Source organism: Pararge aegeria, chromosome 2 (genome assembly GCF_905163445.1).
Source record: "Pararge aegeria chromosome 2, ilParAegt1.1, whole genome shotgun sequence".
Taxonomy (NCBI): Eukaryota; Metazoa; Arthropoda; class Insecta; order Lepidoptera; family Nymphalidae; genus Pararge; species Pararge aegeria.
Genome location: NC_053181.1, coordinates 1,027,113 through 1,044,917, shown reverse-complemented (window position 1 = coordinate 1,044,917; position 17,805 = coordinate 1,027,113). Strand labels below are relative to the sequence as shown.

At 37.3% G+C, this 17,805-nt stretch overlaps 1 protein-coding gene and 1 non-coding gene across 2 annotated transcripts in view; both read right to left on the bottom strand.

Moving 5' to 3' along the window:
* The window catches only part of LOC120629644 (nucleolar protein dao-5-like), a 182,904-nt gene that overhangs the window by 152,397 nt on the left and 12,702 nt on the right, over positions 1 to 17,805 (bottom strand). The window lies entirely within an intron of this gene.
* Positions 12,524 to 12,595, bottom strand: Trnae-cuc. The gene has a single exon. It is a non-coding gene; the product is annotated as a tRNA-Glu (tRNA).

Genomic DNA, 17,805 nt, shown 5'->3' with positions numbered 1-17,805 from the left:
TATTAAATCGATTTAAAAACACGCGAAACGTGCAACGATATCATAAATGCACATAAACATACGTATTAACATACATAGATAAAGTTGCAGATAAAAAGAAGCGATGCAAAAACCTAAACGAATGCGGTGATATTCGCGAGCAAAAGTTAATTTGTTATATTATAAAAGTATTAATACCTAATATATAAATTAATAAAATAAATTATAATAAATAAATAAATATACTACGCCAACCCACACATCGCCATCTAGCCCCAAAGTAAGCGTAGTTTGTGTTATGGGTACTAAGATGACTGATGAATATTTTAATCATTAATATACATAAATACTTAGAATATACATATAAACACCCAAACACTGAATAACATTTTCCAGTAGTGGGAATTGAACCCACGGCCTTGGACTCAGAAAGCAGGGTCGCTGCAAACTGCGTCAATCGGCCGTCAATTATTCGCAATATCATGCCAGTGAGCCGCGGATCTGGATCACAAACAAAAACCCTGTGTTCACATCCATAAAGACGACTCGATGATCTGTATAATCATTGACACAGATAAAACAAAGCATTATCATTTCTTTTCTTTCGTTTATCGATTACATTTTCTAGTTACATGAGAAAGTAGTTCTTATTTTTACATTGTCAATAGCCTGTAACAGTCCACTGGAATAAAAGCTTTTTTCAACGAAAAAGGAAGACAACTTTAAAGTCATTAAATTACTAAGAATATTAAAACGTCTGACCAGGGTCACATATGATAAAAAAGCTCTTTCCAATAAAACGTTTAAAACGTGATCAAAAATAGTAACGGTACGAAAAGACATCGAGTATTGGGGAATCGAGTCGTTATACCACACAGCACAACCGTTTCGCTTCGGCTATAAAAGATTTGAATGGAGTTTCGTTTTTCCGAAGTGCGAGGTGTAATGGGATCGCGTGCGCGGACGCAGGTTGCGTAATGTTGGGCCACAGCTTTGTCGCGTTGGCGATCAGTTTTGACACGCTGTGAAAATGGTTACATAAAATTGATTGGTTTATATGTTTAAAATATCTTTAAACGAGCAATTCTTGTATTTATATAATTGGAATCTCGGAATCGGCTCCAACGATTTTCATGAAATTTAGTATACAGGGGGTTCGGGGGCGATAAATCGATCTAGCATTTTTAGAAACAGTCATTTTATTTGTGTTTTCCGGTAATAACCGATTTGGTGCAACGAAGTTGCACGAGTCAGCTCACTTATCTAAATTAGGTCAGACAGTCTTTGGTATTATATTATCTTTAAAACCAGTCTGTCTAGCGGCTCCCCAGAGCTTACTTGATTGATGCCTGCCCATCTAGTTAGGGGTCAGCTGAGCCTGCATTTTTAGGTCTGTGGTCGCAGCTCTAGTACTTAGAGAGACTAATGTCTATTAGTTTACCTAGCTAACTGACGAATTACCCGCCCATTGTCACTCATATTAAATTTATGTACTGGACTAAAAGCTCCCACAACACAGGCTTTGCCCATAATCATCACGCTGGGCAGACGGGTCGGCAATCGCAGTAAATGGTAGTAGTAGCAAAGAGGGCGCCATTGCCCATTTTCTATTATACTCCCTTAGCCTACTAGTAATTCTAACACAGCAAGCCGGTCCGCTTTCATCTCTCACCAGGTAGAACAGTGAATGTTAAATTGTAAACTGATGTTAGTAAAGAACAACTAGGTTTTTAGGTTTCTATTTTTATTCATCTCACTAGATTTAATTTAAGTGTATGGTTCTCGCTCCAGAGATGGGCGATAATAACTGCGACTCAGTCTTGCACTATAGCAGTATTATCGAATTTGGGTTTTATGATACACATTACCTTATGTTTGCCTTATTTTGTACTATTTTTAATTTACTGTGTAACTGTTAATTGAAATAAACTTATTATTATTATATTATTATTAAAAAACTGCAAAGTTTCTTGCCGGCTTCTTCTCGGTAGAATCTGCCTTCCTAACCGGAAGTGGAGAAACACATGACGTTTCAAAAGTCGTTATATTAAATAAATGAATTTTGAATTTGATTTTGAAAGAATTTCGTCTATCGGTTACATCTCCTAGACAGCCGCGGAAAGAGGAGAAATGGTGATCACTGTATTCTAATCTACCATCAGCACACGACACTCTACACACGCTACAGTTAATAATAGCTCTCTTCTTTATTGACCTCGAGTAACTCTGACCTTTCAGGCCCATAGTCGACTTGGTTTCTAAGCCATAAGTCATCAGTGGCAATGCGCCAGTAACTTGTACCACACATTATTTGAAAATTCTCACGAGCATAATGGCCACGTGACCTTGGGCCGCAGTTTTACGGCCGCCTTCAATTAACTGCGTTTTCAAACTTGCACAATGGTGATTGACTTCAAGGTATTCATCCCAAACAATTTTATATCATACACCTACCTATTTACCTATCGAGTAGGTCATATAACCTTCACTGGCTGCGATAGAAGTAAGAATTCGGTGGGCTATGGGTGTGGTGTAAATATTTATGAGGCTGAGCAACATTCGGTTTTGTAGCTTGTAGCCTATAATAGCTGCGGGGTTTGATTCGTGGCATTTTTGAAGTCATACTACTCTTGGTGCATTAGGAAAAAAATATGAGAGTAAAATTTTACGATGCGCGCACACACCGTCACAAAAAAAACGACAGCCTGAAGTTAGCTCAATTCAATTCAATTCTGTTTATGGCTGAAGTTAGCTATAGTCATCATTTTAGTTTGACTTTAAAAAGGTTTGTCAGTGTACACTTTCAATTGTCAAAGTCTGCTGGCTCATGACATGGCGGTGATTTCATTGATTCAATTGTGAAAAACTATCAAATTTAAATGTTCACTGAAACTTCGTTGTCCGATAATGAGATAACTAGATCATGCGTTATATTGAAACTTTCAATGTATTAAATACCTTTTTTCTATAACATCTAAAACGTGTACATAAGTACACACCCGTTTTTTTGGTATTGGGTATTCTGACAAGAAATTCTCAGTAGGTGCTAGCTCCAAGGCTGGCTGAACCTGAGGCTGTCTTTAAGTCACAATGGGTTTTTATCATTTCTCAGCGAAAGTAACCGATAATGACCGCCAACCTTTTTTTTTTTGGCGTGGTGAAAAAGCTTAATTGCTACCTCTGACCCTTGGGCAGGACGGAGGTTATGTGGGACTCCCTCCTCTGAAGAGGGTGTACCGAAACTAAAAACCACCACGGCATTTCCCTCTTGTTGTCTTTGCTAGACGCCCGGGGAACCTTTTATACCTCCTGGACGACTACCAACCACCCAGACCGATTGTTGGGGCTCCCGAAGACCGCCAACCTGCTCTGTAGAAACCTCAAGGGTCAAAGCCCTCAAATGGTATCAAATGAAGGGGCTACTAGTAGAATACTATGAAAAACTTTAAAGTCAAGATGGCCGCTACATAATGGCGAATAAGATATTATTTCACGACTTCCACAATAATCATTGTTATAATTGCTCGACGAGTAGAAAAGTGTTACTATAAATGGGAAAATACCTTTACGGAGCACTAGGTTGGTGCACACACACACCAGGTGCTCAAGAGGGTATTTACTATTTACCTTAGTTAGGAGATTCCTATTTTTTTATTATTTATATGTTTGGCCAATTTTAGTTTATAATATAGTAAATAAGATAATTGTTATTGTTGTAGCTATGGATTTTCATCTGAATTAAACGTTATTATTATTATTATTATTATTATATATTAAAAAGGATTAAGGAATATTTGTTGTTTTTTTTATTTCTTATTTAATCTGTAGTCATTACTTTTACAAACTACACTATTGCTGAGTTTAACCCCTACCCCGAATCTTCGCTTAAAAAATGTATATATCTGCATTTCTGAATAATAAAAAGTCTCTATGATGTATAAAGTAATGCTGTGGAATTTGTTTTATGGCAGCGCCAGTTCTGAGGCAGTTAAGTCTGTGGTATGGGGAAGGGCCACCTAATGAATGTGCTGCAGCTTGCACGCCAGAGATAGCACTACATTGATCGTCTAACTGTACTTTTAGAGGCGTTTAGTACATCACTTACTCGCATTTACGCTTCGAAGTTACGAACACAGACGCGGTGTCTTTTTTTTCACCTTACAACAATCGAATTTTCAAATTCAAATTCAAATCTTTATTGGCGTGATTTCAGGTTAACAAATTTGATCTCGTAATAAAATATAACAAGTACAGTCTACAATCTGCCATTCTATGGCATGCAAATTATAATAACACCTTAATTGTAAAATTATTTTTCCATTTTATACAAAAGACCCAGTTAATCTAATAGTGATTAATATTTTGTTCTTATGTTTGCAAAGGTAAAGAGCCTGTTTCACTCTGCAGTGGCGTGCACTTCATACTTGCACAAAAGCGCTGCCTGCCCTAACTTTTTTTGTGGCAACAGAGCAGGATTTTGGCATTTTTTTGCCCTTTTACTTCTTTATGCTAACTACGATACGAAATCATAGCTACAGCGGTGTAGTCGTCGGTGCTTATTGAGTTGGGTTCGACACTTAACTAAATTGAAACTGCACGTAAAAATAAAAAAAAATAAAGTTAAGAAAAATAAATTAATAGTTTGGTGTATAAGAAGCACTGAATTACGAACATAAAGAACACTCACTTCACACCCGCGGAATCTTGCTAGCTTACAACATTTTCCCATTTTCCCCATTTCATGGCGAATGTTTTCCCATTTTCCCCATTTCATAGCAAACGTTGAGAACGTTAGATAATTACTGTCACCTGCTAAATGGAATGAAGTGACTAAGCGCCTGTTCAAAAAACACGAATAAAATGAAGTTGTTTTTGATATTTCAATATTAGTCGGGTACATGGTTTCTCATCAACATCATATCTACCCATTACCGGGTCACTACAGGGCACGGGTCTCCTCCCACAATGAGAAGGTTAAGGCCGTAGTCAACCGGGCTGGCCCAGTGCGGTTTGACTCCTTTGAGAACATTATGTAGAACTCTGTAGGCATGCAGGTTTCCTCACGATGTTTTCCTTCACCGTTGAAGCAAGTGATATTTTAATTACCTAAAACGCACATAACTTAGAAAAGTTAGAAGTGTTTGCTGGGATCCGAACTTAGCCCCCGGCTCGAGCTGCTACCTACTGGGCTATCACCGTTTCTGTATGTTTCACACGGTCTCTGTATGATCTTAATTCTGTGATATAGAGAATTGTATATTGAGTGTAAGCGACTTGGTACGGTGGCGGTATCAATTGAATCTTTTGAAATTGTTCTTGGCCAGGGTATGCATAAAGAAGGAAAATGGCTAATGGAAATGTAATTTTTTTCTTCTTTACGAGACATCCCAAAATTTTAGTGTAGGCAGTGCTTGTGTGCATATATGAAATTCACGCCACTGTCCAGGGAATCTCCGCTTATTTATGACATAAGTAGGGATAATTTCAAGCACAATATGCGCTCCTAGTTTCAAGAGAATATTAGTCATGTTTACAAAAATATGATTGATCGTCGGATTCTGGTAGGTAGATGTCATAGTAAACTAGAAGTCGTTTACCCCGGCAGCCGACGGCTTGTGAACCATCTAGATTTTATAGCATTGTTCACAGCACAAAGATAATAGTATTAAAAAGAAACACTAAACCGACTCTAGGTAATATTTTTTTTATATGACTTATGTTCTAAACGTAGACATATGTATTTATATATATATAATGATTCCTAGTAACCACCCTTCCGACAATAAATAAATAAATAAATAAATATACTGACACAATACACACATCGCTATCTAGCCCCAAAGTAAGCGTAGCTTTTGTTATGGGTACTAAGATGACTGATGAATATTTTTATGAATAATATATATAAATACTTAGAATATACATATAAACAACCAGACACTGAAAAACATTCATGCTCATCACACAAACACTTACCAGTAGTGAGAATCGAACCCACGGCCTTGGACTCAGAAAGAAGGGTCGCTGCCCACTGCGCCAGTCGGCCGTCATAGGTGTTTACATTGTAACGTTTTGCTATTGGAGCCGCTAAGCGATTTAGCATTGCGGTAAAATTTCGCGTGCAGACCAATTAGGGGTGTGGATTTAAAAAAGTTGACTGCTGAGCGAGATCGAGAGAGAGCAGATCCTGCCCGGAGACGAGAACTCCGCGGCGGCGAAAATCACCATCCCGAACCGCCCATACAGTAGTCGTGGATAAAGGGGCCTTGGGGCTATGGATAGCTGGATTTTTTGGGATTCTGGCCTCTAACACGTGGACCCGGGAAAACGGTGACTTGGATGCGTTTCAGGCAGCCGTGCCTCACATAGAGACAAAAGAGCAATTGGGGAACCTTTTCCCCCAGGTGAGCCAAAAATGGCGGCGTGAAAGAGAGACAGCGGTGTGTTCTTGCGAGATCACAGAACCTAACCATTTCCATAAGCTAATTTGAATTGAGAACATGACAACCCTATTGAAGTTAAAATACAGACACGTGCATAGTACCTACACTACGCGACGCGTACCTAATAAAGTGACCGGAGTCACATGATTTAAATTTTTTATATTTTTTCATGTGGCTGTTTCTGATTTCTTTCGCACCGGTAACTCTAGTTCTACAGTTCTACTCCTAACTTAGTTCTTTCCATCGCTCGCTGATTGACTCTGAGCCTTCTTATGAGGCCCATAGTTAAAGACTATGTGGACATAAAATATTCTTAATCCGGCAATGGCTCGAAGGTATAGTGAAAATAATACGCGCATAAAGGTATTTTCCAATAAATCAATCCTTCCGGCAATCTGTCGCGGGCAACGGCCGTCTATCTGATAAGGATCAGCTTATCGCGGACGGGCGTGGGCGGCGGGTGACGATACAACACCATGGGAATTACTTGGGCTCTTCCCTCTACTTAGTTATTTTGAAAAGCTTATGTTATCAGACGGAGTTTTCGCAATGCAATCAGTACCTGTAGAGATTTCCAAATTCTAGCTTGTGCTGCTTATAACAATGGATGAGACTTCAAGGATCGCCACATAATAAGACGCGAAGGTCCACCTTAGGTTTACACCTTCCAGCGGCAGTCATATTTGCCATTTCCACTAAATATCGATACTTCTGGGTAATCTACGATTCTCCTATTTATATACTACGAGCATAGCTCTCACCTTTGCCTCCTGAGCTTTCACGCGGCTTCAGGCGTCACGAAGGAACGTTTAAATATTGGATAGAACTTTGCGGACGTTGCTTTGCGGAATTCCATGATATATTATAAAAGTTAAGCTTAGTTTGCTATACTCCTCGAAAAACGTAACGTATTGTGTAATTTATAACTTCTGCAATCTTTATACTCCACACCAAACAGATCATCTTCAATAACCTCAACAACAAACAACAATAATTATTCATTGTAAATTAAACATCGTCGGGGCGAAACATGCGTAGAGGTTACATTACCGAAGATATGTTTTATTGTGAAGTATAAAGATTGAAGAATTGATAAATTACACCATACAAATTTCCGCTAAAATATCATAACATTTCATATTACGGGAACGTTCAATCCTGCCAAGGATCGTACCGACCGAAGCGTAAGACTATAGCTGAACTTATTTAGACAGTATTAAGTACTGGAATTGTCTTCACTGACTTCGTACTCGGTGCAGGAAATTTCGGGGATTAATAGAGAGATTAAATTCGTCGGCGACCACGTCACTTCAAAGTCTTCATTGGTTCAATGTTTGGGCACTCCTAAATAACTAACCTATTGCACACCAAACCAGGGTACAGGAAATAAGAAAACTATTATTTCCGGAGTAACGTAGAAAAGGTAAAGGTCATATCGGTCACCCATACATATACATGCTATGTACTTTTGCATTAATTATCATCATCATATCGTCCCAATGCCGGCCCTCTTCAGGGCACGGGACTCCTCCCACAATGAGAATGGGTTAAGGCCGTAGTCCATCACGCTGACCCAGTGCGGATTGGTAGACTTCTCACACCTTGAAACAATAACAGGTATGCAGGTTTCCTCACGATGTTTCCTTCACCGTTGAAGTCGTACCGGCTATCACCGCTTCTACTTTTGCATTACGAAACTTTATTTGCGGCGTAACATTACACAAATAGAAATCACAAATAAGTTGACAAAGATGCGCCAACGCACCGTTAACGCAAAGCAGCACAACGCAAACGGAAACCCGTTTAATTATCGTGTCCACTTTCACTGGGGAAAGGTCGTATCGGTATTATGTTATTGCCTTACGCAACCTGTCACCTCGGCCAGCGCCCGCTCAAAAAATGACCTCAGATACCTCGAAGATAGCGGGCAAATTTTTTATATCATTTATCATTCATCGTTTTTATCCAACAACTGGGAGTTAACAGAAAATAGTGTAGAGTTATCAATGAGTGAGAAAATAAATTATGTTTGGTAAAAAATGAGTAAAATTTTTTTTTGTTATGGATAGCCCGCTATATATATTATTATATTATTATGAAAGGTTGATATATGTTATGAATATTTATGTATATTATTATGAAAGATATATGCAACAAATTGGTAATGACATTGTGAAACTAGTGCATTACAGTTTACAACAAATTTATAATCTGCTTTACACTGTGATTGTAAGGTTTTATTCATAAATTAGGATTCGATTGGAAGGTAAGGTCTAGCTAGGTCTGTTTCTTATTTTGATTGCGAAGAAGCAAAACATTGATATTGGTAATAAAATTTATTAAGAGAAAAAATGTATGTCAAAATAACTAATGTAATTCGCGCTTAATAATAAGAACACACGGCAATTAAAACCATATTGTTAGAATTAGAACAGATTTCCTGCCAACCTTTCATCCTGTCAGACACAGATAACGTAGATTATAAACCGTGGACAATTTTTGTTAGGTTTCCATTGCCGTTAATTGATTTGGGTGTATTGATGTATAAATTAATTAATATATACTTTTATAAAATAGAGCTTAAAATTCTGCTTTATTCCACTTCCACAAGCATAAATGACATGAAAAGTGATTTTTTTTTATCTAAATATGTAATCTTTTTTGTAATATCCCATTGGTATAAAAATTCAAAATTCAAAATTCAAAATTCATTTATTTCAAGTAGGCCTAATATAAGCACTTTTGAAACGTCAAGTCTGTCTGTTTGTAGTGATTCTACCACCGGTTCGGAAGGCAGATTCTACCGAGAAGAAGCCGGCAAGAAACTCAGCAGTTGCTCTTTTCCAACATCAACAATTTACATTTTGTATTTTAACATTCATTTTTCTATCTTGTGAGAGCTGAAAGCGGAGCCGGATGCTTCCAAGCAACCTTATCATTAAAAAATTCATCAATTGTATAGTAACCTCGCTCTAATAAATGTGTTTTAACAAATTCTTTAAACTTGTGCATTGGCAGGTCCAAAATCACCTTAGGAATCATATTATAAAAGCGTATACTCAATCCCACAAATGATCCCTGTACCTTACGCAGACGATATGCAGATGACACTAATTTATGACCATTTCTTGTAAGTCGACTGTTTATGTCACTATATGTCATTGCATTAATGTTTTTTCTAGAGACTAACAGCAAAAAAATACAATGTTAAGGCAATTATATCAGCTGCAATTAAAAAGCCATAATATCACGTTTAACAATATAGAAACATGTTGATAGCACAGGAATAAACGACAAAAAACACAATTATAGTTTACACTGATCGTAGGTGAAAAACAAAACCACGTTTTTATCCCCCGAGGTTTAGTCCAAGATCCCACCGGAACTTTGGGAAAGTCTAAAAGTCTATTAGATAATATTTGTAAAAATAACCTTTTAACTTCTCTATACTTTTATATAGTATCCTTATTATAATTAAAGACTGCGCACGCAAACGTAGTCATTCAGATAATAATAGTAAATTTTATTTAACAATAGATAAAATTTAGATGTTCGGCTGCTAAAACACGGTAACGGGAAATAGGAGGTCAATCCTTATTAATTATAACTACACGCATATTATTAAGATATTATTTCTACACGTTTGCCAATAATTGGAAAGTATAAAAACCCGTGGGAGAAAATAATATTTTGTTCTTTCTCCGGGGAAAAATGTCTCCTACCCATGCTAGCCGTACAAAAAAACTAAAACATGAATTTCTGTATTTACAAATTTGAAAACATTTGATTAAATTACACACCTATCCGTAATTTTTTTCTGATGTAAGAAACTATCGCATTTTATTAAATTGATACCACGACCGTATATACTCAACGTAAAGTGCTTCTTATAAACAAAACTATTAATTGAATTTTCGGCTTAACAGATTACAGTAGTCACCACCCCGTCTCTTCCCGGGTGACGTACGAGGCTACAAAGGGAACGATGGTGACGACAGGTTTACTGGTTAGGCTCTCGGTCTATAAAGCAGTATCGACAATGTATCGCGCCTGTGGTCTGTAATAAGCCGGAATGTTGTCCCATTTCCGACTGCGGCTCGGGCTGAGAGATTATGTTTAATGGCCCGCTCAGGTAGCGATTGATCCCTAGGCCATTAGCTTGTGCCGCGACTTTGTCTAATAGGTCAAAGCTGATCAGGCTAATAATATTTGTATTGTTCTCATGTAAGACTATGTAAGTTTTTTGTGTAAATAAATGAATAAATTGGTTCTACGCTTCAATAGCTCAAAGGTTTAGGGGTTGGGCTGAAATCTGAAAAGTAAGTTAACCTAATCATAATTCATCAGACGGCCGATTTTCGCAGTTTGCAGCGACCGTCCTTTCTGAGTCAAAGGCCGTGGGTTCGATTCCCACAACTGGAAAATGTTTGTGTGATGAGCATGAATGTTTTTCAGTGCCTGGGTGTTTATATGTATAATATAAGTATTTAAGTATATTATTCATAAAAATATTCATCAGTCATATCAGTACCCATAACACAAGCTACGCTTATTTTGGGGCGACGTATGTATTGTCGTATTATATTTATTTTTATTAAAAAAAAATAAAAAAAAAAAAAAAAAAAAAAAAATTGTATAGTCTTGCAGAGGCACGTGTATGACATCATCATCATATCAACCTTTGAGGAAATTATGTACGTAATTAAGAACTCTCAAGCATGCAATTTTTTTCACAGTGTTTTCTTTCACCGTCGAAGCAAGAGATATTTTTAATAACTTGAAACGCAGATAGCTTAGAGGAGTTAGAGGTGCGTGCTAGGTTTAGGCTTTCGTGCTTTCGGCCCCCCGTGAAGTCGAGCTCCTACTACTATCCCCGCTTCGCTTTTATTTAAGTAAATGCTCTAAATTTTATTGGTATTACAACTTTCTTACTATTTCCGTTGGTAAGTACTAAGGAGTCATAAATGAAACACCGTACAGTTGCACAAGAATTGTTACTTTTTATAGCTGTATATCGTGCGGAAAGTTCGATTTATCGCACTAGTGCTTTTTAATGTTTCGTTTTTTTTTTTAATTTACTGTTGTTCAAGCCGTATATAGTAAAGTAAAGTATTTCTGCCGCTAAAAAGCACTGCTATGTTGACGGTGTTATTACAGGCATATGAAGTTTAACACCAACGCTTGGGCGTGGATGTGATCCTTGCATGCAGCAATAATAGCCAAGTCCGAATACCAGCACGCAACCTCAACTTTTTTACGATATAATAATCCCTATCCCTACTTCCCTACTAATATTATAAATGTGGATGTAAGTTTGTTTGTTACGCTTTCACGCGAAAACTACTGAACCGATCATCATTAAACTTTGGAAACATATTCTTGGAGGTAATAGAAGTAATATAGGATACTTTTTATCCCTAAATTAAGCTCAGTTACTTTGGGAGAGGTGATGAAAAAGTTTGACGATTTTACACAAGGACTATATAAAAAATGTTAAAAATGTTCTTCGTTAACCTAAACCTAGCATATAAATCAACTACCAATGCGATTTCGATTCGTCCTATAACGATTACTATTTTTTGTAAGTGTTAGGAAGAGCTGAGACTGGTCAGACAGTTCATTTCAGATATTGTTTATGCGAAAAGATTTTTTTTTTAATAAGAATACACAACTTAAAATTTCAGTACATCTACACCGAAATTTAATATCCATGTTTCTCAAAAAAAAAAAAAAAAGACGAAGTCGCGGGCAACAGCTAGTAATATATATAATATAAAATAAAATAATCATAATCATTTATGGCTTTACCCATAAACATTTACCATAATATGGTGGATCATGATACATGTCAAAAATAAATAAATTAGAAACTAAATTAAATCAAATCCAATGAAACAAATAATAATTAAAATTTAAAGAAGAAGGAGAATAATCCCTCTATACTGTCTATGCGGCATTGGTATTGAAAAGTGCCTATCACAGCAATGCCGGAGGTAATGACAGTCCAGTCTAGCCGCGATCATCGTCAGAATTAAATTAAAGTATACCTTGCTTCAACGGTAAAGGAAAACAGCAATAAAAAAATAAAAATAAAAAGACACTTCCGGTACCGGGAATCGAACCCGAGCCTCCTGGGTGAGAGCCAGGTATCCTAGCCACTAGACCATACCGGACTTACCAATGCTTGTCAAATTTTTGTAATATTCCGTATTATGCATTTAAACTTGGCGTTTTTCCAACTATATAGTTAAAGATTTATAAATGCTTCAAAAGTGAAACGTAATGTAAATACCTATGACGGCCGGCTGACGCATTAGGCAGCGGCCCTGCTTTCTGTGTCTAAGGCCGTTGGTTCGATTCCCAATACTGGAAAATGCTTGTACACTGAACATGAATTGTATATCTGTAAATTTTAAGTATTTACGTTAATTATATTCATAATTATATTCATCAGCTATCTTAGTATCCATAACACAAGCTAACGCTTACTTGTGGCCTAGATGGCGATTAGTGTATTGTCGTAGTATATTTATTATTTATATTAAAAAAAAAAGACTGTGAGGCAAAGTCGCGGCAATTTCTAATGTCCTTGGGGTCACAATCCTTTCCTCATTGTGGGAAGAGACCCATACCCTGTAAAGGGTAAAGGGTAGAGGGCCGGTAAAGGGTTGATATGATGGTGATGATAATTAATCTTATATACATAAATTTAAACGAGAAATTCTTGTATATATATAATTGGAATCTCGGAATCTCCAACGATTTTCATGAAATTTAGTATACGGGGGCGATAAATCGATCTAGCTAGGATTTGGATTAGGAGTGATTTTTAGAAAATGTCATTTTATTCGTATTTTCCGGTAATGACTGATTTGGTGCAGACGAAGTTGCACGGGTCAGCTAGTGTCAATTATATACCACGGAATCCCGCAAATTAGCGCCTGATTCTATCCGAAGCTTTATAGTGTTTGCACCTTACTCTATTTCGTGCTTGCAAAGGAGCTTATGGTTCTTGCAATAAGCTTAACTCACACCGGAAAGAAGTTCATTTTAGGTCGTGTGAATACCCGCTGATTACTATCGGGTATTGAAGTAAGAACGTACAGAAGCCTCATTCAGCCATTATTGTATGCAGCGCATTGTGTTCAAAAATAGTCATTTTGTATTAAACGTAAGCTTATAGAAAAGTCCTATTGTAGTATAAAGGACTACGTAATAGACAAAAAAGCTTAGGTGTGAATTATTGCTCTAACCAGGTTGCTCTTCTAATAATTTTAACAAAAAGGTGGTAACAAAAAATACACCCGGCTAAGTTTGTTGTGGGGCTTCTTCTTAGACTAGGACGCGTTTGGAACCCTCGTAGCTTTAGTGTGAAGTTTACGAATTTTCGCCATCATCTCACTACCGTGTAATTCTCATGTAATGTACGCATCAAAGTGCCACCTATGGGCCTACATGAATAAAGATATTTTTGACACTTTAAACACGCAGAATTTTGATAGCTCCCAAACTTTTTCCTTTATGCCGAACGCTTAGAACATTAGAGGTGAAATAATTATTGTCGTCTGCTAGATGTTATGAAGTGCCTAACCGTTTGTTCGAGAAACCATTCCAAAAAGGAGTGGTTTTTAGTGCTTCAATATTAGTCGTGTACACGGTTTCTGTAGGTTCTTAATTCTGTGATATCGGGTAGATATTGCATAGTTGCAATCCAATATAGGGTTTCGTCGAATCGCGGTACATCCGCCCGCTTACAACATTAATACCTTAGTTTTGTCGGTCCTGCGTCTTGTAATAGATAAGCCTGGACCGTTATTTAGTGACCGAAGCCCATGGGACCCCACTTAATCGCGATTTAGATGGTCCTAACACGTTCTATAACTTTAATCTCCGATTGGAGTCGTGTTAGAGTTAGTATTTAACATGGAAAGATGCGTTATCTCATTTCCGAATTTACTTAACTGTGACTTTATTGATTGTTTGATAATAATTTAAAGGCCGATTGGCGCAGGGGGCAGAGACCTTGCTTTCTGAGTCGTAGCCGTGGATTCGATTCCCACAACTGGAAAATGTTTGTGTGACCAACATGCATGTTTTTAGTCAATGTCGTAGTATATTTATTATTGTTTATTTATATATAAAAAAATAATTAAGCATTATAAATGGATGAATACACTTTAATAATACTTTGTTCAGCACAGGCAGAAAATTCACAAAAATACTAATAAGTAGAATAAAGCGTTAAGGAAGAAGTTACAATTTGGCAGCCTTAAACGCTTTATAGCGATCTCTTCCAGGCAGACAAAGTCGTAGTAGTGTCGTATGTTTTTGGCTTGGCCGCGCCCCTTTTGGTAGGTTGTACAACATATATATATATGTATCCGAATAACATCCGAATCCGTGTTCGAGAACAGTTATATTTTTGGTTGTTTAATATGTGGGTACTGTATATATAACACACATATATATATTTCTTTCTTTTTCTTCTTTCTTTTGTATAGAATCTTGTTTGATTAGGTGTTACTTACTCAGGCATTTTCCTGTTTGAAGTTAGTGAAAACGGGCATTAGTTAACTTGGGTGGAACCGTGGGGAACAACTAGTATTAACTATATAGGTTCACTTTGTTAAGTTGCGTAGCCCCGTTACAGGGCACGCTGGGATGACGCGGTAACTTAATCGCGCTTGAGATAGGTCCAACATGGTTTATGGAGCGAATGTTTATGTTGCGGCAACTACACCTAGTTAGGCAACTGCGTTATAGAACTGTTGTGTTGGAATTTTGTATGGTTTACGAATACAACATCGTTGCATGCAAGTTGGCCTACTTTACAATTTAGCACTGTTGCATCAAATTCATAAATTCTTTATTCATGTAGGCACTTATGAAGCGTTCATACATATATGCTTACCTAATTGTAAGGGGATGGTGATAACTTCGTTCGCCAACTTAAACCTAAAGCTCCGAAGGTTCCAAACGCGCCCTAGTCTAATGAGCACACAACTAACTAAGCCGCGTAGTTTTTTTGTTATCACCATCTCACTGTAAATTAATATTAAGCTATGAAGTTAGAGGAATTCACACCCAGGCTTTTTATCGTCTAAGTAATCCTTAAAATTATAATAGGATTTTTCTGTAAGCTTACGTTTTATATAAACTTTGCATTATATCGTCAAGTTTATTTTTTAAGTGACTCTACAAATTTAAATGCAGTGGAGTAGTTGTGGAGGTTTTTGTGACTGAGCTCGTCCGGGGAAGGACTACTGTCATGAGTATTTCTGCTGTCAAGAAGCATTATTGTTACTAGTTACTGTACTACTAGTACTGTTAATAGTCTGAAGGGCGTGGTTGGCTGTGCTATATATAGTTTTAATTTCCTTCATTAGAGTGAAAAGTTATCTGCAAAACTGCACGGCAAACATTTTTTGCGACGACGGACGGATTGACGGACCAGGCAGATGTCCTTTTGCCACGGGATGGTAAGTGAAAATCCATCATCCAGAGACAGAGTAACGCTTCACAGGGTTCGCAAGGAACACGTACGGGTACTAAAAGGTGCCGCCCTGCTTTCATCACCTGAGGCGAAAATGTTTATCCTCATGAGCCTGTAATTACATCGGAAACCCATAGAATTAAAAACATACAGAACCCTCATTCAGCCATTATTGTATGCAGTGCATTGAGTACAAAAACAGTGAAAACGCTCCGCGCACGGCTCACTTCACACACGCGGAATTTTGCTAACTATTCCCATTTTATGGTTAGTGTTTATGACATTAGAGGTGTTTAGGACATTTGATAGGTGCATTTGCTACTCTGGTAAAGTTTAGTGTGTAGGTGGGCATCAGTATCTACGCTAGTGCATTAGGAAATTCCTGTAAACTAGTCGTAAGTTGGAAATAAATAAATAAATACTCCCTAACAGTTTAGCCCGCTGTCTTAGACTGCATCATCACTTACCACCAGGTGAGACTGCAGTCAAGGGTTAACTTGTAGTGGAATAAAAAAAAGGTATTATTTACAAGTGATAAATGGAATGAAGTAACTGTTCGAGAAACACTACTGAAGTGGAGTTGTTTTTAATGTTCCAATATTAGTCGTGTACACGGGTTCTGTATGTTCTTAACTCTGTACGGCAACCACGCCCTTCCGACCAGAGCACAGCAATGCTGCTTGGCGGCAGGACTCAAATATAAATAATATTTATTAACGGAAAAAGAAAACCTACTAATATTAAAAATGTGAAAGTGTGGATGTTTGGATGTTTGTTACACGGCTGAACGGATTTGAATGAAATTGGGCATGCATGTAGCCTTTGACATAGAAAATAACATGGGCTACCTTTTATCCCGATTCCTTAAGTAGTTCCCGAGCGAAAATTGAAAATTGTTTACGAGCTGAGTCGCGGGCAGACAGCTTTGAAATTTGGTATGCATGTCACCTATGCTATGGAAAATGACATGTACTTTCTATACCGATTTCTCAATTAGTTGCTGTGGTAAGATTAAAAATTTTTAAGGAGCGAAGCTTTAGACCCAATCCTGTCAACAAAGGTTTCCTGTAAGAGATTGCTTGTATAAGGCCACCTTTGCATGTCTACATTGTTTACTGTATACTCCTTAGTGTTTCTTTTCCTGTGTGTTATACGTGCAATAGTTTTTCTTCTTCTTCTGAAGTCCACGCAGACGAAGTCGCGGGCAGAAGCTGGTAAGTAACATTTAGAGACATATATAAGTTAATAGTACGAGTTAGTGTCGATGTACTATAATAAGACGGAAGCGCGCTGACCTAGAAACTTTGGTTACGATGGTTTTATTATAAGGCGTATGCACACAGCGATTTCATTACGCGCAAAAGATGCGCCAGCTGATTGTTACATTAGTTACAAACGCGCGTACTAAACAGATGCACATGCAATTATTTATTGCGTTACTAATGCGTGACCACAACGCACCTTTATCATCCAGCATGGACAATTATATGCCCGGGGAAAGGATAACAATATATCTTCTCCCACAGCTTTATAAACTCTCAGAGCACTGGCGCACAAGTGAAAATAATATCCAAATAATATATACTAGCTGATCCGTGCAACATGGTTGCACCAAATCGGTTATTAACGGAAAACACAAATAAAATGACATTTTCTAAAAATGAATCCTAGCAAGATCTATTTATCGCTCCCGAAACCCCCTGTATACTGAATTTCATGAAAATCGTTAAAGCCGATTCCAAGATTTCAATTATATATATACAAGAATTGCTCGTTTAAAAATAAAAGATATGTAATATTAATCGGCGGTAAACTTCTCCTATTCCCTTTTCCCGTACTTTAGCAGGATGACACTTGAATTATATCCCTTGTCAGTGGATATAATTTTTG